Source organism: Grammomys surdaster, unplaced genomic scaffold (assembly GCF_004785775.1).
Source record: "Grammomys surdaster isolate TR1022 unplaced genomic scaffold, NIH_TR_1.0 126115, whole genome shotgun sequence".
In the NCBI taxonomy this organism is placed as follows: domain Eukaryota; kingdom Metazoa; phylum Chordata; class Mammalia; order Rodentia; family Muridae; genus Grammomys; species Grammomys surdaster.
The window spans coordinates 7,337,557-7,363,875 of NW_021620923.1; the positions used below are offsets into that span (position 1 = coordinate 7,337,557).

General features: G+C 35.1%; 1 protein-coding gene and 1 pseudogene across 1 annotated transcript in view; both read left to right on the forward strand.

Annotated features, from left to right (window-relative positions):
- The window catches only part of Cadm2 (cell adhesion molecule 2), a 919,498-nt gene that overhangs the window by 456,551 nt on the left and 436,628 nt on the right, over positions 1–26,319 (forward strand). The gene's annotated exons all lie outside the window — the stretch shown is intronic.
- On the forward strand, positions 21,167–22,026 carry LOC114611536 (annotated as a pseudogene).

A 26,319-nucleotide genomic window follows, 5' to 3' on the forward strand; every position in this document is an offset into this window, starting at 1 on the left:
GATGCCACATTTTTACTTGAATTCCATAATCCAGACTTTTCCCGTGATTGACACATTTCTTTCTATTCCCTCTCTCTTTTTGTCTTTTGCTCTTTTGGTTACAATTCCTCCATCGGTTTTCATTTATGTTGAAGGGCTTGTTTTTTGCAATAGTTATGGAACTTGGAGCTTCATGGCAGAAATATGCAGTGAAGTGACAACACTTCCATTTTTCATGAGCAGTGCTATCCAGTACCAATTATTTTGAGTATCTCGTACCTAAAGTAGTCAGAGAAGAACACAATCTGACAAATAAACCAGTCGTCTTGGACTCCTGCACTTCATTTCTTGAGTGCTCCTTGTATGTTCTGCTTAGTTTAGCTGTTCTTTAGTGTGTAACTTTGGAAGTCAGTGAAAAGTCAAATTCAGAGATGATCTAAATGAAAAACTCAGGGTTGGTCAGGCCTGGTGATGGGAGTAAGTTTGACAACTATTTAGAATGTAAGTTGGAGCAGTACACACAGTACTTGCTTCACAGCTTCATTCCTGATGCTTTCTATAACAAAACATCAACAGAGCTTAACTGGAAGTGCAAAACGACATACTGGGGACTTTGAAAGAAAAGATTTCAAAGTTTGTGTTTTGGTTTGTATATACTAAAGCTCTGATATTTAATCTACAGTGTACTTTGGCTTGGTGTTTTTGTATCAATGTTCATTATATATTGATTGGCATATGCTTCATGAAATGTGAACTTTTGGAATATTTTTTAATAGTTAGTGTACTACAATGCATATCGTAATGAACATAATAACCAATATATAATTAAGTAGCAAGCTTAATAACATAACACAGCGAATGTAAGCATAGATAAAAACACTTAAAGATTTGAGTTAAAACATTTTAACACACAATAACGTTTCACAAAATTTTTTGTGAGTTTTAAATATATAAATTATAATAGGAAGATAAATGCATAAAGGTAAACCAAGAAGACATATTACTAAGCTTTTATTTGAATAATGTCATGCAGGTATAGTTGTAACTTATTTATTAATTCTGTGAATAAGAATATCTGTATCTACTTTTAAATGGAACAGGGTTAATGATCCCTTTGTTGTGTAGAATATTTTAAATAAAAAACACTTATTCTGACAACTTATTGATTTTTATAGTTCTTGCTCCTCCCACAATGATTGGCTGAGAAGGGTTTTGATCTTTTCATTGTGTATGCCAATGTGTATCATGATCTCAACACACTGAGAAATACAACTATCTCAGGAATGACTAAGCAATTTTAACTGTAAGACCACCAACTATGCCAATTACTAATAAAATATTTTAGTATATATTTAAGTGGTGTTATTGCTAACTAGAGTCACTTAAATCTTCAAATATTAGCTGAAATGTGACTTAGATACGGTTATCACATTGCCCAACATGCCTTGTTATTATGAAATAATAGGAAAAGTTATTTTTCAATTATTTAATTATATTACCTCTAATACAAAAAAAGAAAGAGGAAATACAATAAATGAAATACTAAAACTATTCTCAAGGCCACCTCAGAGTAGGCTTCTATGAGTTTGTTTCCTGATTTGCACTTTTTGAGATTTATAACATAATTGTAAAATTGCATACTATTAGAACTTTTGTTAGTTTTCCTGGTAAATAACCTGCTGCAGAGGTCAGTTCTTCCAGGAATGCCATGGTTCCTGTGACCTGATTTCTCCTACTTTGGGGACATCTTATCACAGAGTGATCTGTCCTTAAGGTTTTGCTGTTACTGGAATCAAGGTGATTGCACGTTTAGGGCAATTACTGGAGACTTTCAGGCAACTTTAGGTGATTTGGAACAGGACATTGGTGGGAATAGCTAACAGTAGGAATCCATAGTTACCCTAATGTTAGTGCTTTGAGGTCTGGGATACTGTAGGCTAAGTAGCATGCATTTTAAGCAGATCGTATTTGCATAATTATCATGCATATGTGCAGAGTAAAGTGGATATCTGCCCCAAAGTAAAGGAGACAAATACAAAATAAAGGCTGCGGAGCAGTTCCAGCCTTCTCTTTTTTTACCTTGTGGGCACACACGTGAAGGGTCAGAGCTTTTCTACAAAATGAGTTTCTAAGCACCCACTGTAATTGGACTTGAAAGCCATGCGAGTGTCCTTACAAGCCTTAATTAGAGTTAAAAAGAACATTCTCAGACAGAAGAATTCTAAAGAGAAAATAAAACAATAGTGTTTAATTGAGGTTGCTATATCCTTATCTGAGACTCTAAGTCCTATTGAAAGCAGAAAGACACACAATATAAAAGTTGTTGAGCTTGTTTTGAAGTTAAGAAGAGATTTCAATTTAGTAGTTTAGATGTTAGAGATTCTAACACATGAGTGCAATGTCAAAAAGGAGTTACATAGGTGAGTAGACTAATTTTCAATGGAAAGAAACCCTTTTACCCTAACATAATGTGTGCAGGTGTGTGTGTGTGTGTGTGTGTGTGTGTGTGTGTCTACACCTGCTTGTTTAGCAGTAAAAGTAACATCAGACCATATCCAAAATCAAGCCAAATCATCATTGTTAAATTTTAACAGGTGATTTGAAAATCATAAGTGAAAGCAACAGAATAGACACAAGACACCTGAAGACCAAATTCTCAGCATAATCGTGGATTTAATTGTCCCAGAGAGACAAAGATAAGAAACAGAGGACAAGGGAGAAGAGACAAGGGAGAGGAGTGGAAGAGATGTACAGGGATGAAGGACATATGACTACCTCTGGATTGAGAGGAGACAGAGGAGGTTCATAGACAAATGGGAGTTTATAAAGGGATCAAGGGAAATTCCTTGTTATGATGAGTTGGTTTGTTTTGTTTGGTTATGTTAATTAGGGTAGGGGGCTTTTTGTTGCTGTACTTTAGTACTCTGATAGCTATACCTTGGTTGTCAGTCTCATGGGGAGGAAGTAGGCCAAAAAGGAAATAGACATTAGTCAGCTAGCTTTAGGAATGGATCCAATCTGTTTAGGAAGGCAAAGGATATGGGGGAACGGCAAGGTCTGCCAGAGACATGTTTGCCATGATCTAGCCTGCTAGAGCTCTTCAATAATGATGTTATGAATGTATTAAATCACATTGTAGTTGATGTGTGCTTTTGAAAAAGAGTAAGAAAGACTAATCATGTAAATGGTAAATAAAACATTAATTAGAATATAAGAACTATGTACTCCAAACAAAATAACTTTGAACGTTACCTATTTACACTCTCGTGTAGGTTGAAAACATCTAAACTTTCTCCCCATCCTTTTCCCTATCCCAAAGCCTTGATCTTATACATTTAAGCATTGAAAAACTAAAGGGTAGAGGTGAGAAATTTATATAAAAAACCACTAAAGAAAATGTCTAGGAATCACCACGTATGGTTTACCCAAACTTTCACTAGGAGCCGGGGCACACAGCATCTCTCCTGATCTCAAATTCATAGTTCAAATAGCAATGGTTTGTGTCCTGAGAGGCTCAGGCTGTCTGTTGCAAAAACTGGTATTCTGTTCTGCTGAAGAGGTCATGTTTAATCTTTAGTAAACACTCAATAAATGTGACATGTTTAAAAATTCAAGTCGCAATCATTTTAAGTATTGGAGTTCACATATATAATTTAACTTTAATTGTAGTTTTCTATAATTTGAGTACTGAAAATGTGTTCGTCATTAAAGGTGGTGGTTTGTTAGCAACATCCTATCTCACACACTCATATCAGGTAACATAAGCCACTAATGAACAAATTGAAAATGAGCTAAAGACCATCTTTAAAAAGACTTCTGATTTTGAGCATAGACTGGCACAATTGAAAATGATGCCATTGCCTGGACGGACTCAATATTCAGGCAGTGCTGAAATTAACATATTTTATCCTAATAATGAGATACACCAAATATATGGTGGTCACTTTATTATAAAATAATGGCAGAATTTTCTTATACTAAAGACACAGAGTGCCAATTTTCCTATGATTATCGTAATAACTTACAAATGTGCCCTCTCATGAGAACCTAGGACAGTCTACAAATAAACAACAACAATGACAAAAACGAAGCAATCGGCACACTGCCCAGATTATCACAAATATATATATGTTTATATCAGAGCAAAGAATGAGAATAAATACTTATAAGCACATTTGAGTTTATGGGAGGGTTGTAGATGTTATTGCAAATAACAATAGGCTGCTCATAAATCTCCCTTATATAAACAGTGCATATCTGAGATTTCTAAAGACTCTCAGAGAAGTTACAAAGGAAAATATCTGTTTTTCCATTTGTGTGTATGTGGGAGACAAACAACTCAAGGAAACTGAAATTTACCTAAATTGTGCAGATCTGCCTTAACTATGTTAATTAGAAAATCAGCAACTTCCAATTAGAAATTCTACTTCTCAAAAGAGACATTATGTAAAATGAATTACAGTTTTATTGGGAAATAGCAGTGTGGAATTGTTGTGCTACATGCCCAAAATTGCCAAAAATTGCTCCTTAATGTCCTATTGATGTAGCTTTTCCAGTTTATTGAACTACAAAACACTGTCGCTTTCTTCCAGTTTTAATTTTTAAAAAGTTTAGTGAAAATTTTTTGTGCTTTGCCAAATCAAAGCATAATAACCAATCATAAAAAATAAACAAACAAACAAAACAAAAAACAGCCAACCAACCACACAAACAAACAAACAAACAAACAAACAAAATCAATAAACATTCTGCACATAGTTCTGCTGGATTTTATTAAACATCAATTTCACTAATAGTTTTTCATTATTATAGGTGATTAGCTCCATTATTTACTCATTGTAAATAATTTAGTTTTTACTACATGTATAGACCTTCTTCCAGACACAGTAGACTGATGCACACATGAATCACTCAGACTGCTAGAGCATGCAGAAGGACTGCACAGGTTCAAGCCCCATAGGGTCACAGTGCTGAGAGGGAGAAATGGTCACTGGCTTCCTCATCTAAGAAGCTACCTGCAATTGGTGCCTCCCCCAAAAGGAAAAACTAGTCTTCTCCGATGGACTCTCACTGATCAGATTCAATAAACTTCCTTGTAGGTAGATCCTATACTCTAGAGTAGATGGACAATATAAAAGAAACTCAATGCCATTCCTTCTTGTCTCATAGGGCTTTATGTGAACTCTTTCCTTCTTATTAGATTTGTGCATATGTATTTCTTGTGTGTGTGTGTGTGTGTGTGTGTGTGTGTGTGTGTGTGTATGCAGACAGAGAGAGAGAGAGAGACAGAGAGAGACAGAGAGAGACAGAGAGAGACAGAGAGACAGAGAGACAGAGAGAGAGAGAGCGAGAGAGAGACAGAGACAGAGAGACAGAGAGACAGAGTTTCTTGAGTTTTTGTTGTGTTTTGGCTTTTTATTTTTTCAAAAAAGCAAACAAAAAAAAAGAGAAGGAAGGACGAGTACTTTGAGTGAATCTGTGAGGAGTTGGGACTTGGCAGGATAATAGATGTCGGTTTGTCTTGAGGCACACAAAAACTAGTACAAAAAATACATAGGCTCTAAAGGATGCTTTCTCATAAGCTGTAGTTTGAAATATTCAGTGTAAAACCCTAAGGGATGTATTTTCATGTACATTGGAAATTTTCATGAGTCAAAGTACAACAGACTTTGTGCACTTCCCCACTTATAAGGTATTATGCTGATCCTTCCTTTTAGATCTGAAACATCTACTCTTATCCTTCAATTAACATACCTTACATGTGCTTCCACCTATACCTGGGACTTTACGTCAGTGGTCTAGTACTTTCCCTACATGTTTGAGCCCATGAGTTCAAATTACCACACAAGAAACCCATTAAGAAGAGCAACAAAAGAGATCGCAACTCCCACCAGTTCACATTTTCATAAATATTTTATGTGCTTTCTCTAATCTCAAAGTATGTGGGAAAAAAATAAAGTTTCATTTTTCAGTACAGTAAATGCTCTCCAATAGGATGCCTCTGATTTAACTTCTCAGCTGCACTTTTTACTATTTTAATACTAAGCAAAAATAGGAGGATTTCCATACCTACTCTATATTTATAGATATCCACATGATTCATAGCATAGTTTCTCAGATACACTATCAGTAATAATACTGGTTCTAAATAGACCTGGATTGTCATGTTTCCAGATTAGTGTATTTATATTGATTCATCACTTCATTGAAACATTGCTTCATTAATTGTAGAGTGTAGGGTGATGCTTAGATCTTAGAAGAAATGATAAAATAACACCAAACATTGCTGATATGTTATATTTGATTGTATCTAATGGTAGGTGATAATTAACCAATATAACCATTTTCTACTCATTAAAATATACATGGAAGGATTATTTTGCCTAAGAAATTTTAGATGGTGCTTCCTTGTTTGATTTGGTCTCATCCATAAAGATCTCCAGAGAGCATAGGAAAATAGTGCTTGCCAAGACAGATGTGTTTTTGTCTACTCTGCCTTATTTTGTTCATTGCAAGCTTTGAAATGGTATCTCTTTGAAACTAACATCTTGTTTTCTTTGTCTCGTTTCTTTTTATTTTTAGGTAAGCACATTAGTCATTCCCGTATAATAAGACTGCATCAAGGTAAAACAAGAAAATATGATATAATATATACATGTATAAATCACAAGTATTATATGGAATCAATGTTTAGCATGTAAATGCATAAAATGTATTAGAAAATTGCTTAAAAAATCAGAATTTTTTGCAAAGGAGGTCTGAATATATGAATAGAAAAATCATCATTAAGCTTTTTGTTGTTCTTTAGTGTTGCTGAGACTCAAAGTTCATATACCTGAAACTCATTTATTACATTTGTCTTTAAAATTTTTATAGCTCTATACTTTATTCTGGTACTTGCCATTCTAAATTCTATCCTATCATCATATGTTTTAAGTATAAATATCTTCTGTTATCAATATACAATTTAATATGTTGCAGCATGTTTGGGGCATAAATATAAAGAGAAATATAACAAAGACATTTTCAGATTTGAATATATTTCTTGCATATGTTATATATAAATGAATGAATTCATAAAGATCATGTGCATGACTTAAAGAACAAATCTGAGTAATATTAATTGGTATTATTTATCATTCTGAAGATTCCTTATCAACATATATGAAATAAGCCTTTCAGGAAAAGAATTAATCATATTCTTAGGAGAAATATGACTGGGCTTTAAACTTTCTAATATAGCTTTTATAGGTGTATGAATTTATAGATAAATGTATTTTTTGTATCTCCATACTAAGAGAACGAAACAGTGTAATTATATTTGTGACAGAACACATGTTCTAAGAGACATATGTAATGTTTATGGTACTCTATAGAATTTTAAGTAATTCCAAAATAAAGACATAATTTCTTTACATTTATATTGATTCTTTCATGTGGACTAGGAATCTAGATGAATGCTCAAGATTGCAAGGATTCTATTCACTCATATTTTCTGTATTATAGGCAAATTGTCATAAGCAAAATTAGATCAATTTGGAACAAAAGCAACAAGCTGATGGTTAAATAACTTACACAGCATCATAATTAAGTGCACTTGAGGCTTTGCCTGTGAGGAAGGGGAGGTGGAGGTGAAAATTCATTAACTAAAACAAACAAACAAACAAACAAACAAGTAATCCACAAAGCACTTTTCATTAGAAGACCCTTCGCCATCATTTATAATTTTATGAAAATAAATAATTTTCTAATTGATGTGACAAAGGCACTCGTTCCTCCCTCAGCACTTGAACCCTGTCATTCATGGGAAGAATAGATACATTTTACCCTCAATGTATAATAATTTTGCTAAAGGGATGGCTTGCTTTTCTAAATGTGATAATTTCATAACAATTTCATATTTAAAATTCTGTGTACATATGGAATGTGTAAGTATTTATAGCATGTCAGAGAACTAGGAAAAGAGTGTTTACATCTGTCTGTCATTGTACTGGCTCCGCGTATGTTTGCCTTTCCTTCACATTGAGAGACATTGGACTCTTAAGTCAAGCATTTTGTTGCTACTGTTTTGTTTTAAATTGGAAATGAATATTCAGTTTACTAAATACAGTCAAATTCTGTCAGTATAAATAGGTGTCTAAAATTTAAGCAAATATGAGTTAGGGGCTTAGTGTTTTCAGTCATGAGTTTATGAAAAGACATAACAACATCTGCCTTGTTTAACTAAGAAAGAACAATGCCACATGTTCTCTCTTATTTGCAGTTCCAAGCATCAAATCTTTATATTTGAAACTTTTGTAAGGAATTACAACATTATAGAATGTTAGTTTTCTATAGCTTAGTAGTCTATCAGATTAAAAACTCAATGATTCATGGTGAATTGTACATTTTTATTGTGCATATTTTTATTACACAGTTTCATAAATATCCACCATATACTCTGGCCACCTCCTCCTCTCCCTCTACCACATGCCTATCAGAGGTTCTTCCTCCCTGTAAATATCTTTTCCTCAATATTAGTTTTGGTGTTGTTCAATGTCCAACAGACTTTATTGAGAGAGTATGTAAGGTTTGATGTTGGAAACTAACTATTGAGACCTGGTTAGTTCTTCCCAGTGTGTCATACCACCCACTCTTAAATAATCTTTCATTTATAAAAATATCATCAGATTGAGATTATTTGACTCCTTCATAGACAACAGAGCTGACAGGTGGCACGGCCTGACTTCTCTGGACCCAGTGCTAGTATACACAGTGGCTGTGAATCTGTGATTGCCATGGCAGTGTCATGCATAGAAGATGATGTTTCAGCTCCACTCGTCATCCTCTCACTCTTCCCTCTTTCTTATCCCTATTCTGCAATGTTCATAGATTCTCAAAAGGATTGTAAAAATGTTTTGTCTTGGGCCAAGGCTTCAACTATCTTCTATTCTCAGTATTTTATGTAGCCATGGGTATTTGCATTTACCTCCAATCCCAGCTAGGTAAGTCTTCTTGCTTTAAGAATAAGACTAGCCTTTATATTTTGGTATAAAGATATGTAGGGCCAATTTTGTCAGGTTAGCTAAGTGTCCATCTGCACTAAAATAGCTGGAATCAGAAAAAAAATACCTACTTAGATAATTCAGACCTATAAAGATGAATGCTATGTATTATTTAATATTTGGCTTTTTTCCAGAGCTTTAGTTTTGTATGCCTACCTGAAAGTACTTTAGGAACACAAGAACCAATAAACAGGATCGTGCAGTAAGAGGAAGGTATTACCTTAAGGCAACAGAGAATCAACCTCAAAGGTTAAGTGGGGGTAGAAAGTGCCTATGCTGGTGTTGGGAAAGTTGAAATAGCAAGAGGGTTGGAAGATGAAGGAGAATAAGAAATTTGGAAGATGGTCAAAGGAAGCAAAGAGGGTATGAGAAAAATCACAGTAGCCTACTATTTAGGTAACCCAATTAAAAAACATAAAAAAGAATTTGAAGGCAAAGCCCTGCACAACTTGATCTTACAGCTTCTAGAAGCAATGAATCATTTAACAATATATCCCATGCTGTGTGTGTGACACCTACATAGAAGTTACTGATCTGGTAAGCCCCAAAGGCTTACAAAAGGTACAAGCTTATAAAAAGATTTAGAGCAATTAACCTGGAAATGGGTTAGAAGATTTTCACTGCTTGGTAGCTCTCAGGGTGCTGCATGGTGTCCACATAAAGCTGGGAGAGTGTGATAGTGTAAAATCATTCATGGTATAAGTCAGTTGTGAAATCAATGAACTATAACACCAAGTATATAGGCAAATATAGGCATAATTGTCGTACTACCTTATAGGGATATCCAATCAATTCTTATTCTATTTGGGCCTTGTTCTATGGGAGGGAATCTTTGCTGTCTCAAATCCATGACTGATGATGACTGATGTCACACACACACACACACACATATATATATATATATATGTATGCATGTATATGACATCAGTCATGAATTTGAGACAGCATATATACATATTTTACTAAGTACTTTGCTTCGTGTCAGATTGCATATTTCTATGTTTTAAGTAAATTTTTCAATTTTTTCACTGTGCCTCATACTCATAATAAAAATGAGGTAAATTTCAAAAGTGAGCAGAAAATATGAACTAAAAGTTAAATAATTTGGAATCACTATCCACATGTAAAAAAATGCAAAAGAAGTCACTTAGGAATTTTTAACATTTGTGAAAAGCAATATTTTAAATTTTCATTGCCATATTTATGTTAAACTGAAATTGAAAATTTAACTTAGTTGTCTTTTGATAATTTTAAGATATAGCTTGTATGAGATGTCATCACATGAAATACCCTGAAAGTGAAATGTTTCTAGACGTCCCTTTTCCAAAATCACCTAACATGTTAGCAAAAGGGGAAGAATATGGAAAATCTCAATAACAAAGTATTTTTCACCTCCTTCTGCATCACCAGTCTTCTTTTATTTTCACACGACATCTTCTCCTAAAGAGTACAGTAAATACCTTGACATTACATACTATTTAGATTTCAGTTCACTTATACTTTACTTAATTCAAGTATCCAAGAGTATGAGATCCTTATGCTTTGTCCATTTGAAGCCAAAATGTGCAAGTGAACACCAACAACATTATTATGTGTATAAGATTGATAGCTATTTGATTTAGCAACATCTGTTGTTTGATGTACTCCAAGCAGATGTTCTTTCTTGAAATTCCACATGCAATTTGATTTACTATCCTGACATGTAACCTTAGCAGATGAATACTATTGCTATTTAGGCAGAGGAATTAGAATTAACAGTTGTATATGCCTTTGTTCAAACAAATTTCTGGAGACTGGGTCAAACATCATTAACTTTTATAAGGATAACAATGAGCAAAGTCTTTGAATCACTTGCTCTGCTAAATTGACATAGAGTTCTTTCATTTTGCAGGCCATCTAGAGTCAGATTTTTTAATTAGCAGTTCTTTCTTTTAATGCTTTTGGAGAATTAACGAAAACACAACAATATACATTCACAGGCTGTTCTTTCCTATGCCTGCCATTATATTTCAAATCTGTCATATTATACAGAGTTGAAATGAGAAAAATACACAGAAATAGACATCACTGTTTATTTTAGTACCTATTCTCATCTGTGCTACAACACACACACACACACACACAAATATAATGACATTGTTGCACAGTTTATTGGGGAACACAGTATTTGTTGGGGGACAAATTTAGGACAAATTTGACAGAACACACATCTCAGTATTAGAGTGTTGTGAGCAAACGTTTTTCTCAGTACAAATGATCAATGAAAGTTAATTAAAAACATGTTTCTTTAAAGGGTTATACGATTAGTTAATATCATAAAAGATGAGATACATTATAATTCTAGGAAGATCAGGATGTCCAGTAATGGCATATGCTTGCAATGGAATCTCTTCTTCTGTGTTAACAATACAGTAATGCCTAGTGACCTTTACAGTGCAAATATGAACAATTTGAGGTTATCATGATCTTTCATGCATTGCTCCTTAAAGGGGCAACCTTAATTGCTTTTATAGTTTCAATTTTATTTTAACCTCCATTACCTATAATATCTTCTTTGAAGCTTGAAATTAACTTTTTTCCTTCTCCTTCCCCCCTTTATTTTGATAAGCAATGATTTTTTCTATGTCACTCAAATTCTGAAGGGTATCATGAAGTATAAACATGACTAATCAATATGATAAAGAACATCTTTAGTACATTAGTCCATTTATCACTTTCACTGAAACAGAATCGTTTTCATTTTCTGTAGAGACCATCCAAAGATGGACTGTCCTTTGCATATAGAAGCAAAACTAATATTATTAGAATAGTACAATGTACACTCTTCAGACATACTTGGTAATGAAACCATCCTTGAATCATTGCTTTTAATTTCCTATTAACCTAATACTTTTGTGATTAGCAGATAGTCATCTATGAGAGCTATGATATAGATAGCAAACTGTAACTTTAGTGTGCTGAGCATGATGCTGCAAATGCTGTGTGCAACCAATCCGGTTTAGGTTATAGAAACAGACAAAACTAGATCAGTTAACGATGCCTCAATTAACTTTGTATTTTTGTTCTCGACTAAATCTCAGTGGGACAACCTAAATACATTGTGCTTTCTTTAGAGTTAAATGTTTTGTTCAGTGACAAAATCATGTTGATAATCACTGAGTTATGAGACAATGCAAATGTCCATTTCTTTACTGGAACAATGACACAGCAAACGCTTTAGACTTTGTTTCGTCTAATTAAAAATTGTCACTGTTTCATTGTTTAGACAATATGAACTTCTCATCCTCATTATGGAGTGGAAGTCCAATGTAATTATAATACGTGTGTAAGCTCACAGATAGATACTGAGTGTTCATTCAAAACAAACTTTGGGAAGCACTCACGGGAATTCCCAGACATGGACATTCTGTGACCAAGCAGTGTCTGCTCTACTGTAGTCTATCACACTGAGTGAAGTGTGTTCCACCTATTAAAGTACCTTTAGTCTGTGAAGTACTTGAATATATTTAAGAAAATTATAAGTGCTCTTATTGCTACCAGTGTGTTCATTTAGTTGGGTATCTTACAGAGAAAAGTTGTGTATATATTACGTATCAAATGTTATGCCATAAAAATTGATGCCATTGGACTATGTATTAAAATCATCTGTTTGATCCTCTTCTATGGTACACAGCAATGTAGATAGTTTAGTAAACAGAAAAAGAAATTTTTTAAAAATCCTTATTTTTTACAAAAAAAAATTGTGTTTTGTTACAGACTGTTATGCTGAGATTTAAAAATGCAATCACTTCCATTCTATATTAATCTTGACTTAAAACAGCATATTTTCTCCTGCAGAAACTCCAAATAACTTTAGACTGTACAAAAAGATGATATAGATATAGAAATTGTTTTCTAAATAGTCACAGCATAGTTTAGAATTGTTTTGTATGACTTACAGGAAATGTAGGTCATATATATATATATATATATATATATATATATATATATGAATACATCTCAAATACAGGATTTTCATAATCGTGTCTTTAATTTCCCACTCTATAGCTTGATATTGGCTACTGAGAGCAAAACTCAAATTTAGTTTGTTTTCTGTTCACATTTTCTCCATTTCTTCCACTCTTACTATGGCTTTGTCAGTTGTCACATTTGCTTTAACAATTGCACAGGTAACATATATAAAATAACATTTGTATTCTGTAATTTTAAAAATTTTAATAAAGCCATACATAATTTTTCAACATTTAAAATATGGCATGTTTGGGCATAGGTGGGAGAGGAGGTCCTTGGTCCAGTGAAGGCTGGATGCCCCAGTGTTGGGAGATTCGAGGGTAGGTGGGGGCACATCATCATAGAAGCAGGAGGGGGAAGATGGGATGGGGGTTCCTTGGTGGGGGTGAAAAGGGGAAAGGGGATCACATCTGAAATGTAAATAAAATATCCAATAAAAAGTAAATAATATATATTTGTTTATTTTGAAAAAAAATGTTTTTATTCAAATAGAATTATACACATTTCCCTCTACCTTTCTTCCCTCCAGCATTTCCTAAGTTCTTCCCTCCTATCCCTTGTGCAAACCATATACACTCAAACAATAGAATTGGAGTCAACATGTTTAATCTATGTATTTGTGGACATGCACACACACACACACACACATATATATATATACATATATTTACATATATATGTGTTTATGTAAAAATGATAATTAATAAAAAAGAGACTAACTTTTTCAATTCTTACCAGTCTCCTACAAAAGCAATAACACCACAGTTCTATAAACATTCTGTTTAAAAATTAAACTGTATTCTTTCCTTATTTAATACCATAAATCTCTCCAAGTTGCAACCAATTATCAAAAGCCCATTTTACCATAGATATTTGGTATCTAAAGTGGGGATGGGGATACCACAAACTTCTTATTAAACAACAAAAAGATTATTTTCTATATTTCATTATAAGTCTAAATTCTGCATTTCCTGGTGCAAATGAAGAGAGTTCTTTTTTCTGGAGTCTTTACAGATGATTTGTCTTGGGCTGCTTCTTCTATTTGCTGTGGCTGCTGGCTTTCATTGGTTTCAACATCTTGGCTCATGGTAGCTTGCATGGTCACCCTGCCTCCTGCTCTGTTCCCCAGCTTGACATTTGAGGCCTGCTCAGATAATTCAAAAATATTTCAACTATGATTTCCCAGTTTTCTCATCTCAATCACAAGCTTTTGATTAACCCTACTGGGATTTCCTTTTCTTTTCTTGTAAGACAGCATATAAGGTCAAGGAATTCAGTCTGGATTCCCCTCTTTAGATATTTTTCTCACTAGTACTGAAGTATTTTGTACTATTTCGTACCTGCCATATGCCTATACACTGTGGAGCTGTAACCTAGATCTAGAAGCATCTCATTCTCTTTATTATTTTTATAATCACTGAGTATAATTAGAATATATTAAAACAGACCATTTTACAGTAATCTGGAGTAGCAATAGGAAATGGTTCATATCTTAACTAGAAGTAGATTATAGCAATTTCCCCAAAAAGATATTTCAAATTTATATCCAGGATTAATTAGAAAGTGTAATAGTGAAGATTAAAACACTCCCATCCTGCATTTATCTTTCAAAATTAATTGTACTTGATCAATGGCACTAAAGGTCTACTCAAACTATATATGTTCCCCTTATCTTAATATTTGATCATTAATTTCTTGAATGATTTAGGTCATTCTCTGATGGTTGCAACTTCATTTACTGACTCAATACATTGTTTAGGACTTGTTTAATATTTGCAAACAATATGACTCTTCGAGAGCAATTTCTTTTTGTAAATGAGTGTTTGAAAATGAAATGCAATTAAAGATTCACAAAATTAAGATAATGTTATTTTGAGCTTCTAATTGTTATTTCAAGCACTATGGGCATTTAAGATAATCATCTGCACAAAACTTTAAGCCCTGTATGTGATCTACATATTCAATGAGTTCATAGTGATCACATACAATTGACAGATGAATAACTTATCACAGAGGGATCATGAGATTTATGGAAGGTTCCTGGAAAATCAATACAACTAGGCACTGACAGAAAATGTCCTTCTATATTCACATGGAGATACTCAGTTTCTGAAAAGGAGTGTTAGCTGGAATCCTTCTTGTTTAAATATTTATTTATTTATTTATTTATTTATTTATTTATATCTTAACCAATGTCTCTTCTAGGTCTTCCCTACACAGAGACCCTCCCCATCCTCCTTACCCTTGTCTTCTGAGAAAATGGGGATACCTGGCTGTCCCTCACCCTGATACATTAAGTCTCTGTCACAGTAGGCATATCTCAGTGAGGACAGACAGACAGCCCCCAAAATAATCATGAATAAATTAATACTGAAATCAAAATATGATGCAATAAGTATTGACACATTAGAAATCTTTACTATAGTTGATTACTGTGGTTCTGATTTTCTTGTTTTCATGGAAAGACTAAACTTGTCACCTTTACTACTATTTGGTCATCTAGAATAAACTTAGGATAGAACAGTTTTCCTGTAAATAGGGATTCTTTCCATGTTTCCAACAGGACTTTGGAAAGTCATAGGAAGATATCTGAGAGAGAGAGAGAGAGAGAGAGAGAGAGAGAGAGAGAGAGAGAGAGAAATTGTGAATGAGTGTATCTCTGTGTGTGTGTGTGTGTGTGTGTGTATGTGTGTATAGAGACAGAGAGAGACAGTCAGGTGAGTAGTTTTCTAAGTTCCAACACTCCGTGTGGTAGGAACAACAGAAGAAGGTTTTTAAAAACAGGAGATGTTATGCTCTGTGGCAATGAGATACCGTGAGAAGAACCTCAGATTCAGAATCAGATGAACTGGATAAAAACCCAGACTCAACTCCTGAAATTCTGAATGAGAATTATTGTTTATTTGAGTCTGTTTTCATGTGGTATGCTGAGAATATTTCTAACATTTTTCTTTATACTGAAGACCATGTAGCAAGAGTCTCATTTAAGACAATGTTTTAGACTGGAACATTCAAAAGATTTTCAAAAGATTCTCCACGTTGCTGAAAAAAAATATCAAAATATGACTCTCAAAGGAAAAGAGCTACCATTATTTTCGGTCATCTTTTATGATCTAACATAAATTTTAGTCACACCTGCTTTTTGTCGACAATGTCAAAAAGCAGTATTGTGAAGGCCTGGCAGATACTCTCACCACCCGGAAAGTCATGAGCTACCTTCTTGTGGCGGTATTTCAGATGTTTTACATTAGCAGTACTTGAATCATTATAGCCAGGGTTACACGTTTTTCTTCCCAAATAGTATCTTTCTCTGCTCTTTCCATGTGACCTTTTTCTTTTAGTCTATTTTGGGTTGATCTCCCTTCCTGTCAAATATTCTTGGCTAAAAATGTTTTAAACAGTCCATTTCTCATCTGTGATCTTTAAGGCTGGATTTCTCAGTCTCAGTAAATTTTTTTGTCCTCACTCAGACACAGGACACTTGCCACACGCTCATAGGTACAGAAATCCCTCTGCTTTATCTTGATGGCTTCTACACTTTCCATCTGCCAGGCTCTGAGGGAGCCACCTTATTTCTTCCTGCTCCCTCAGGAAATGACTCCTGCTGTGCACCAGCAATCAATGCAGGTACCCCAAAAGATTAAAAAATAGTTTCCCTTTTGCATTTTCTTTTAAATTTAATTTTATTTTTACTCATCCACTTTACATCCTGCTCACTGCCTCCTCCCAGAATCATTCCGCCATCTTCCTCCCTTCTCCTCTGAACGGGTGAGAATCCCCATGGATACCCTCCCACCCTGCACCCTTGCAATTCTAGCTGGGCTCCCTTTGCGGGGTTTTGTTTGTTTGTTTTTTTGTTTGTTTTTTGAGAAGAAAGTCCTGAAAGAGCTTAGCTCTTTGCTATGGGTAGAAGAGTCAGTGTATCCTTGTGATGGTTAGCATTATGTGACCATAATACAGCTACAGTCACCTGGAACAAGGCCACCTTATTTGATGAATTGCCTCCAAAGATTGCCCTGAGAGCATAACTTTGAGGCTTCTTCTTAGTCGATAATTTATCTAAGAGACCCAAAACTGTTATGGGTGGTGTTAATCTTAGGCAGGTGGGCCTGAGTTCTGTAAGTAAAGCTGCTGAGACAACTGGATAGAGCAAGCTGGTATGCATCATTTCTCTGTGGTCTGCTTCAGTTCTCCTCTCCAGGTTCCTACCTTGAGTTTCTGCCCTGATTTCTCTAGATGATCAACTGTCAGCCAAATAAAACTTCTACTTATCCCAATCTGGTTTGATTAAACTACAACATCCCCCAAATGCACATGCATATACCATTTTATTTCCCTTTATTAAATGCTTAGTGGTTACAAACCTAGAATTTGAAATGTCTGGGATTCTGACAGACACTGCTTCAGTAAATACCTGAATGGAATTGGTAAATTGTTTAACCTCTGCATTTCAGTCTTCTTGACAATAAAACAGAGATAGTATACTTTCTGATGATTGTAGATGAACTTAGAAGGGCATACAATATGATGCAAATTTGCTTGGGTATCATACACAAAGCAGTCAGCCCTTGGTTTACAAGTACGTATTTATTCAGCCAGTGTTGTTGCTAATTTCTAACTTGTATAAGACATGGTTGTTCTTTCGTATTGATGATCACAAAGGTGAGACTTTCTTAGTAGACTTATTAACTGTGTGTGTTTGGATAGATAGATAGATAGATAGATAGATAGATAGATAGATAGATAGATAGACAGACAGACAGACAGACAGATAGATAGATAGATAGTATTTGATACTCTTGAATTTGTTTTAGGCTCTTCAGTGACTATATAGTCAGTGAATTAAAGTCTGTCACTTCTTGCTATCTGAGATGCTGCATTGCAACACTATATGGAGTTCACTAACTGACCTTCCAAACTGGCTGGAGTACATGTGAATCTTAGGGTCTCCATATATATGTATGTTCCTTCAGCCTATGACCCACTATTATGGTTGATTCTTCTTCAGATATTAACTTGTGGAGCTATCATATCTGAATTTAAATATCCTATGGGTTAATTCATTGCTGCAGCCACATACTGGAAATCTGTTCAAGTATGGTATATACCAGACAGTAATGTATGATTAGTAACAAGTAGGTGCATGATAAAAGTAAGCATCCCACGTTAGAAAGTAATATGTGGAATTTAAAATAAATTGGCATATGTTAAAAATGAAACTAAAACGTCCCAATAGTGTATGTCCTCATGAGGATTCATTTATGTTCTTGAAACTTACTTTTTTTTTATAAAATGAACATAAAATAAGAGTCTTCATCAGAAAAGTTTTATTCACTAAACCTTCTGAATCATTCTTTGCTTTTTTCTTTACTATTTTTAAGTTAACAAACAGCACTTTTTCCCACTTACAAAGAATTAGGTTTTGCTGTTGCAGTTTGTTTTGTTCTCTCCATTTGTGTCTCTACTGTACCACTCCCTCCCTTCTCCCACCCAGCCCCCATAACATTCTCTCTGCTCTCATGTCACAGCACATGTGACCTCATTACCCACACCTGTCTTCAACATTGCTCATTCTCCTCTCACCATTAACTATTTTGTATCATGGTCAAAAATCTATTGTACAACCCTTATTTCTAAATAGAGTGTGTGTGTGTGTGTGTGTGTGTGTGTGTGTGTGTCCATTGCTTTTACAAAATCCTTGAGATAATCTAAAATATGGAAGATAAATTCCATCTACCATTTGTGAGGTTTTAGACTGTGGTCACTGGGCACTCTATCTACTGAGACAGAGGTGAGCCACACTAGCATGAGATCTATCTGGAGATAGGCAGAAGCTTACTTTGTAATGTGTAGGAAGTAGAGGGAGAAAAAGGAAACGAGACAGATGTAAGACCTCCAGTGGCCTACTTTCTCCAGACTTTCAAGCTCTTCAGTGACTATGCACTGCAGTGAATTAAAAACGGTCCCTCCCTGCTCTCTAGGTCTCTTGTCTCTGTTCAAGCATGGATTTGTTAATGGATTAATATATCTGTTATCATGACAGCTTCATAATCCAATCACTTCTCAGAAATGTCATGAGATGAAGATGAAGCTCTCAACTCATGAGCCTGTTAGGTCATTCCACCCACACCCTGTAGCATACAATGTCACCATCTGGACTTTATTCTGCCAAAGTCATAATAACCTTGAAGAGCAAATCTTCCTGTTTCCTCTGGGTAGTTACTCCTTCCGTTCATTTCTGTTGTCCTCCATCCCAGCAAACGAATGACGAAATGTGTTACCAATTTCCTCGCTTCAGGAAACTGTTTAATGATTATAAATATTTTCTCTCAGCTCTGATGATACCCCTGTAAGGGATAATTTGGCTTTTTGAGGGGTGGTTATGACTTGTTTAGGCAGTTTCCTCTTTTTGGCAATCTAAACTCTGAGAAGCTAACTGGAGATAGCTTTGCTGCAGTCATAGGAAGATTTACCATTGGAAGAACAGCAGCTCTATAGGCATAAACCAAAGAGATTAAGAGGTTGTAAATTAGTGCACATTAGCTCGGCGATTTTACTCAAGAGGATTATTTCATTTTAAGCAACTCTTTTAACAGTCACGAGAATATGCTAACCACTCTTCCTACTGTGCATTTAAACTTATTTAATTTTTTTCATTCTTACGTCATATTTTGATCATATTTTTCCCATCCCCCTCACAGAGAATGGACAACAGATATAAGACCAGGAATGTTTCAAACCAGACTTAGTCCTAGCACTGAGAATGGGACGTGGACATGAGATCCCCACCCTTATCCAATAAGAGTCTTGCTGTTGGTACTTTCTGGGAAAGTGACTATCTGTTTTCTTCAACTGGTGTATCACAGGGTGAATCAACCACAGTACAGTGCAAGCTGCATCCACGAGAAAGCCTAATAAGGACTCCAAGATTTCTTAAAGTGTACTTATTTGTAGTTTTTGTCAGATTAATTTTATTTGTTAACTTGTTTGTTTTGATTGTTTGATTTTTTGGAGGGAGAGGGTTTGGTTTATTGTATTGGTGTGTTCTTCCTGTTTCTTTTTCCAGTCTATGCTCATGGTTTCCTCCTGTCTCTAAATTATTCAAGTTATATTCAAGTATACTGATATTATTTCTATGATAATATCTATCTCCTTATCATATCATAACCCCATCCAATCTAAACACTTATAAGTGATTTATAAAGAAAGAATAAAATATAGAGGAGATCTGAAGACTAAGTATGGTTGAAACAATGTAACCGGTTTCCACATAAATCAGTCAGCTATTGCTTGTAATTTTCATTACTTCATCAGTTTTTAAATGGTGCATAATTATGTTTTAATATTTTATAAATGACAAGAGTAAAAATAGTCAGGGTACAGGCAGGGCGCATGGAGTATTTTGATGCTAAAACTGAAGGAACTGCAGGAAGTATTTTCCTCGTTTGCATTTACTTGCTAAGTGCAGAACTGAAATTCATGAGATGGAAAAGAGCAATGTGTGTGCTATTCCAGTCCTACAAAACCAAACCAAACACAACACAACAAAACATCATTCTCTCTGTCTTTAAATTAAGTGAACTTCACAGAGATTTGCTCTTAAGGTAACCTGAAATATCACTCTAAATCAAGTCACTAGCTTTGAACAGTTTCTGGTTCTTTTTACTCTACTTCAGCTTCTTACATCTCTGAATCTTTATATGGAAAGACAGCATAGTAAGGAAACAAAATAAACAAACACTAACAGAACAAAAAGTTCGTGGCTGATAGCAGGCAGCACTGGGCTTGAGTATTTCAGTCCTCTTACACTCTAGCTTTATGCTTACCCCTCAGCCTTGTTCTTTGTAGAGCAAACTGAAAACAGTTCCTGTTCTATGACAACAGAGGATGATGGTGGGCGTTTCTGTTGCAAACACTAGAGCACAGTAGATAAGCTTGATAAATGACTTATATAAAAATTATACACAATTGTAAAAGCCCACCTTTAGCACCTAAATGAAAATGAATTTTTAAAAACGTTTCTTGGAGATCTGACTCTATCAGAATGTGGGTTTACAGAGTCCAGGAGTCAAAGCCGGTTGTCAACCCAGTCCTGTCCCGCACTCGCCTGCCTCTTCTTTTTTGCTTTCAACATGACAGATACCTCTGTGTCCTTCTCCAAGGACTTCTTGGCTGGTGGAGTGACCGCTGCCATCTCTAAGAAGGCGATAGCACTCATCGAGCAGGTCAAGCTGCTGCCTCAGGTGCAGCATGCCAGCAAGCAAATCACGTCAGATAAGCAATAGAAGGGCATTATAGACCCATGGTTCATATCCCCAAGGAACAGGGAGTTCTGTCCTTCTGGAGTGGTAACCTGGCCAATGTCATCAGATATTTCCCACCCAGGTTCTCAGCTTTGCCTTCAAAAGTAAATACAAGCAGATCTTTCTGGAATGGTGTGGACAAGAGGACTCAGTTTTGGTGCTATTTTGGAGGGAACTTGTTTTATCATGTGGTGCCCCTGGAGCCACATCAGTGTGCTTTGTGTACGCTTTTGATTTTGCCAGTATTCATCTAGCCGCTGATGTGGGCAAAACTAGAGCTGAAAGGGAATTCAAAAGCTTTGGTGACTTTCTGGTTAAGATCTACAAATCTGACGGGATTAAGGGTCTGTGCCAACGCTTTAATGTGTCAATACAGGGCACTATCACCTACTGAGCTTCCTATTTTGATATCTATGACACTGCAAAGGAAATGCTCCCAGATCCCAAGAATACTCATATTTGCTGGCCTGACTTTCTACCCTTTTAACATGGTTCACAGTCTTATGATGATGCCGTCTGTATGCAAATGAACTGATATCATGTATACAGGTATGCTTGACTACTGGTAGAAGATCGCCCATGATGAAGGAAGCAAGGCTTTTTTCAAGGGTGCATGGTCCAACGTTCTCAGAGGCATAGGTGGTGCCTTTGTACTTGTCTTGTATGATGAGATCAAGAAGTACACATAATTATGTCCTAGGTGTTCTCCCTGAGAACAGGCATATTGTATAATATGCCATATCTTGAACATTCTGGAAAGAGTCTCTGGGCTTGTCCGTTTTATCAATGGCAACTATTTACCAGTTGGAAAGTGGGAAGAAATAATATTCATCTGATCAGTTTTCTCTTAAAGACATTTCCATGATGACATTGATGATGTGACTCAATTATATTTTTATTTCAGTCACTCCTGATAATAAAAGAATTGAAGAAATAAAAAAATGTAGGCTTCTTAAGACTTTGTTAAGAAGTTTTTCTTATATGGATTTTATTCAGTAGACCAGTGGCATTAAGTAAAACAACGTACCATTTCTGTAAGAAAAAAAAATCAAGAATTTTTTAAAGTCATTCTGGTAAATGCTTTTCTTCATGGAAAGCCCTGTGAGTCTAGGCAGCATCAATACTAAGAATAGTGCAGTGTGGAATCGTTACAGTGGAGGGTCATTAGCTGTAATCAAGGCTAGCTTAGCTATAGTACAGGAGGCAGAAGGAGAGTTTGAACTTTAGCCAGATGAAGAGCCGCAAACTGCAGAGGCCATCTGGATGCCTGAAGTCAGCCGAAATCCTGGTCAATGCTTTTTATTTAACTTAGAATAAGTCTTTAAATTTAAATTCAGGAAGAATTCTTCATACTTAAAGGCTGGGAATATCTCTTCAAATATCTTGTTACTATTGTGAAGCATCCTAAGCCTATCATTTCAGAAATGCCACTGTCAGAAAAGCTAAAGTACAGAATGACATATTGCTGTTCAACACTAGCAAATCTGAAATCTCCATATTTACTCAGATGTCTGCCATATGTTGATATTTCCCTTTTTGTCTTCTGAACAAAAAAGTTCTCTATCCATTTAGGAATATGCTGAATTTATTCTACTTAACAGTATTTGTTGAAACCTGTGATGTCTGAGTACTTAAATGCAATCAGTCTCATGGGATATCAATGTTTCCCATAACTCTTGTCATTTGCTATGTGCTGTCATAGAGAACTATCTTAGCTTTCACTTTCGAATATGTTAACCATTGCCCATGGATTGATAAATTTAAATTTAACTAAGTTTAAAAAAATATTTTACACATATATTTCCATAGTAAATGTGTCCTGTTTTAAATCTATTGCAGCTACAAGTGCATGTACAGAGTATTTTTGTTATCAAAGACAAGAATGGACACTACTATTGTTGAGTATGTGTTGAGAAAGTATATCTTTTGGCTCAAATATACGTTGAGTTGGTGCACCCCACTGCCTATTACTATGCATGATGATTTACTGGAATGCAGCTGTTCTCCTTTTTGAAAAATTCTCTGTGGCTGCTTCACTCTACAAGGGCACAGTTCAGTAGTTATGCCAAAATAAATGTATCTTTTTAACAAATGTAAATTACTTAGAATATAAATAGATGATAAGTAGACAAATTTAAATTACAGAAAGGTAAATAGATGCTAGATATATAATAGAGATAGATAGATATAGGTAGGTGATATATAAATGATGGCTGAATATAGATGCTAGAGATAGATGCTAGAGAGATAGAGAGATAGAGAGATAGAGAGAGATTCAGAAAGACAGACAGAATAGATTGATCAACCAATGATAGATAAATAGATGATAGATGATAGATAGAAACTCTTGCTCCACAAATATATATTATCCCCCATAAAACATTTTTATAGCTATTATAGTGAGTTCTCTTTGACCTTTGATTCTCGATTTTTAATTTTTTCTAGTGTTCAGCACTTCTGGGTACATTTCTGTCAAGGTCCCCATGTTTTGCCTTGGGCTTTCCTTGCAATAGGATTGTCTTAATTGTCCTTTCCAGATCTTGGTAGGAGAGCTGTTACCATGAGTAGTTGTCTTTGTTGTCTAGCTCAAATTGTCCTCATACATCCTCTCTATTTAGGATACTGAGTATACCAGGCTCCAAGGCAAAACTTCCAGCCAAAACTATATCATCAATCAGCTTGGAATTCAAAATAGTGTCAGTTTTTCTTTCTGTTTGTTTATAATTTGTAATAATACATAAGCAATGCTGTTCACTGTGCTCCTCTGTATTTTAAAGTTCATTTTATATTTGCAGACTCAGTTGTACTTTATATGCAAATGGCTCATTATACTTTAGAAAAGCAATATGTTAATTTGATTAATTTCTTACCTTAATTTAATCTTCTGAAATGTCACCTGCCATTCAAGCTACATACCAGCTATAACAAAACAACAAACATTACAAAGACCCGAATCATTAAACTTCTCCTACTCAGATGACAGATTTGACAGGACTCATTTCATGCACATATGAATACTGAACATGTTAGAGATGTAGAGTTAGTTCTCTGCCTCCAATTCCTTCATGAGCTCTAAATAATGAACTCTTTACAATAAAACTGTTCATCTAAATTAAACACCTGGGAATGGTGATTTTATTTTTCTATGTGCTTCGCAGAATTTTTTTTAATTAAGCGATTTCTTTTTGAAATGCTTAGGTTCGTCATAAATAAATCATAGCTTCACAGGTATCTTTTGTAGTAACTCCTTATATCTAACATGATGCCACCACTTTGAAGGGGCTTGTTTCCTCTTGTTGTTGCCTCTGGTCATGGGGAATGATAAGGATAATTCTGCTGTTACCTCTGTGATAATTGGTGTTGTTTGTGTCGCTGGTAGGATGCCATATTTCCTCTATTCAAAGTAGCTTCCGTCCCTTCTGTCCACTGACACTGAGCTTTAGGTGAAGGAAAGTGTACAGCATGAAACTGAAGGCGAGAATTTATTCCTGAAGGCACAGAAGGGAAATTAGCATGGTTAGTTGGGGAAAAAAATCAACCCAGGAACAGAGAAAGCCTGTAGATCAGGTGCCTGTCATATACTAATGCTGGTTGTATAGATATTTTAGGTTGTGTCCTTCTGTGATCCAAAACCCACAACAGGTTGTCTTATTGTGGAGATTAACACTTGGGGATTTTGTATGACCCTGAAAGGTTTTCAGAAAGAGTGACATAGAAGAAAGATAAGGATGGGAAATGTATCACTAGCCTGTAGGAAGTCTAGGAGCATTTCGAGGAAAAGGCACACAAACAAAGAAAACAGTTGTGTTTTGCATTTAAGAGATTACTGTTAGCAATGAGACAATATTTTGAAGGCAAATGATAAAAGCTTATGAAATTTGGAAAGATTAGTAAAAAAGCTTGATATGGGACAAATGATAAGACACACCTGAGAGTCCTTAGGAGAGTGACTGTCAAACAGACAAACAACAAAAACAAAATAAAATAAAAATGAACTAGTAAAACAAATCATGCAAATTATTTTGATAATTCTTTAGCAACGAAATACTGCTTTGATTTTAACTAATATCCATGTTAAACATTGACTTCAGGGGTAATTATAACGGTAACCTTTGTTTTCCCTTTGGTTTTTTGAGACGTGGTTTCTCTGTGTGCAACATAGCTTTAGCTGTCCTGGAAGTCACTCTGTAGATCAAGCTGGTTCAAAGTCACAGAAATCCTCCTGGCTCTGCTTCCCGAGTGCTTGGAGTAAAGCCACGTGTTACCACTGCCCAGCTAACTGGCACATTTTAAAATATAGCAGCACGTGTTTTTTTTTTTTTTCCCTCGGTGTTTGTTTCTCACTGTTTTACTTGGAGCTGGCCCTAACTGGCATGCATTTCTCACTGTGCTCCTTAATGAGGACCCTTGGTTGTATTTACACTGAAGCTGCCCAGTGACCTTGCATAAAACTCAAGACAGAAACAGACATCAGCTTATTGGTAGATTTTTCAGTATTCATATAAGAATTGGAAAGTTTTTTTTTTAGTAAATATGAGAGATATGTATAACAAGATTAGTTGAATGTTATTAATGAGTTTTGACTACAGTATATCTTTTAATTGATGTTTATAAATAGACACACTCCCCGTGGTTTTGTAATATAACATTTACCAAACTCCTTTTTTGATGGAATTTACATATGGCACATCAGGATGATTAAAAGCCAGCAGTCTTTTCACAGCATGGCAAAAAAATAGGATTTGATTTATCTTCATGCTTCACCTACCACTTGCTGTGACAGCACTTTTGAAAGTTTAATATTCTCATTTCTCATAAGGAGTTTGTTATGTAAAGTATTATGTAAATAACTTTTTTACATGTCTAAGTATTGTTTCTAGTATATGTGATAAAACAAAATTTATGCTTACTTCTCTGAATCCGTAATAATTTCTCAAGGGCAACGTGCTATCTGTCCTAACATTTTGGGGTGTTGAAATCAC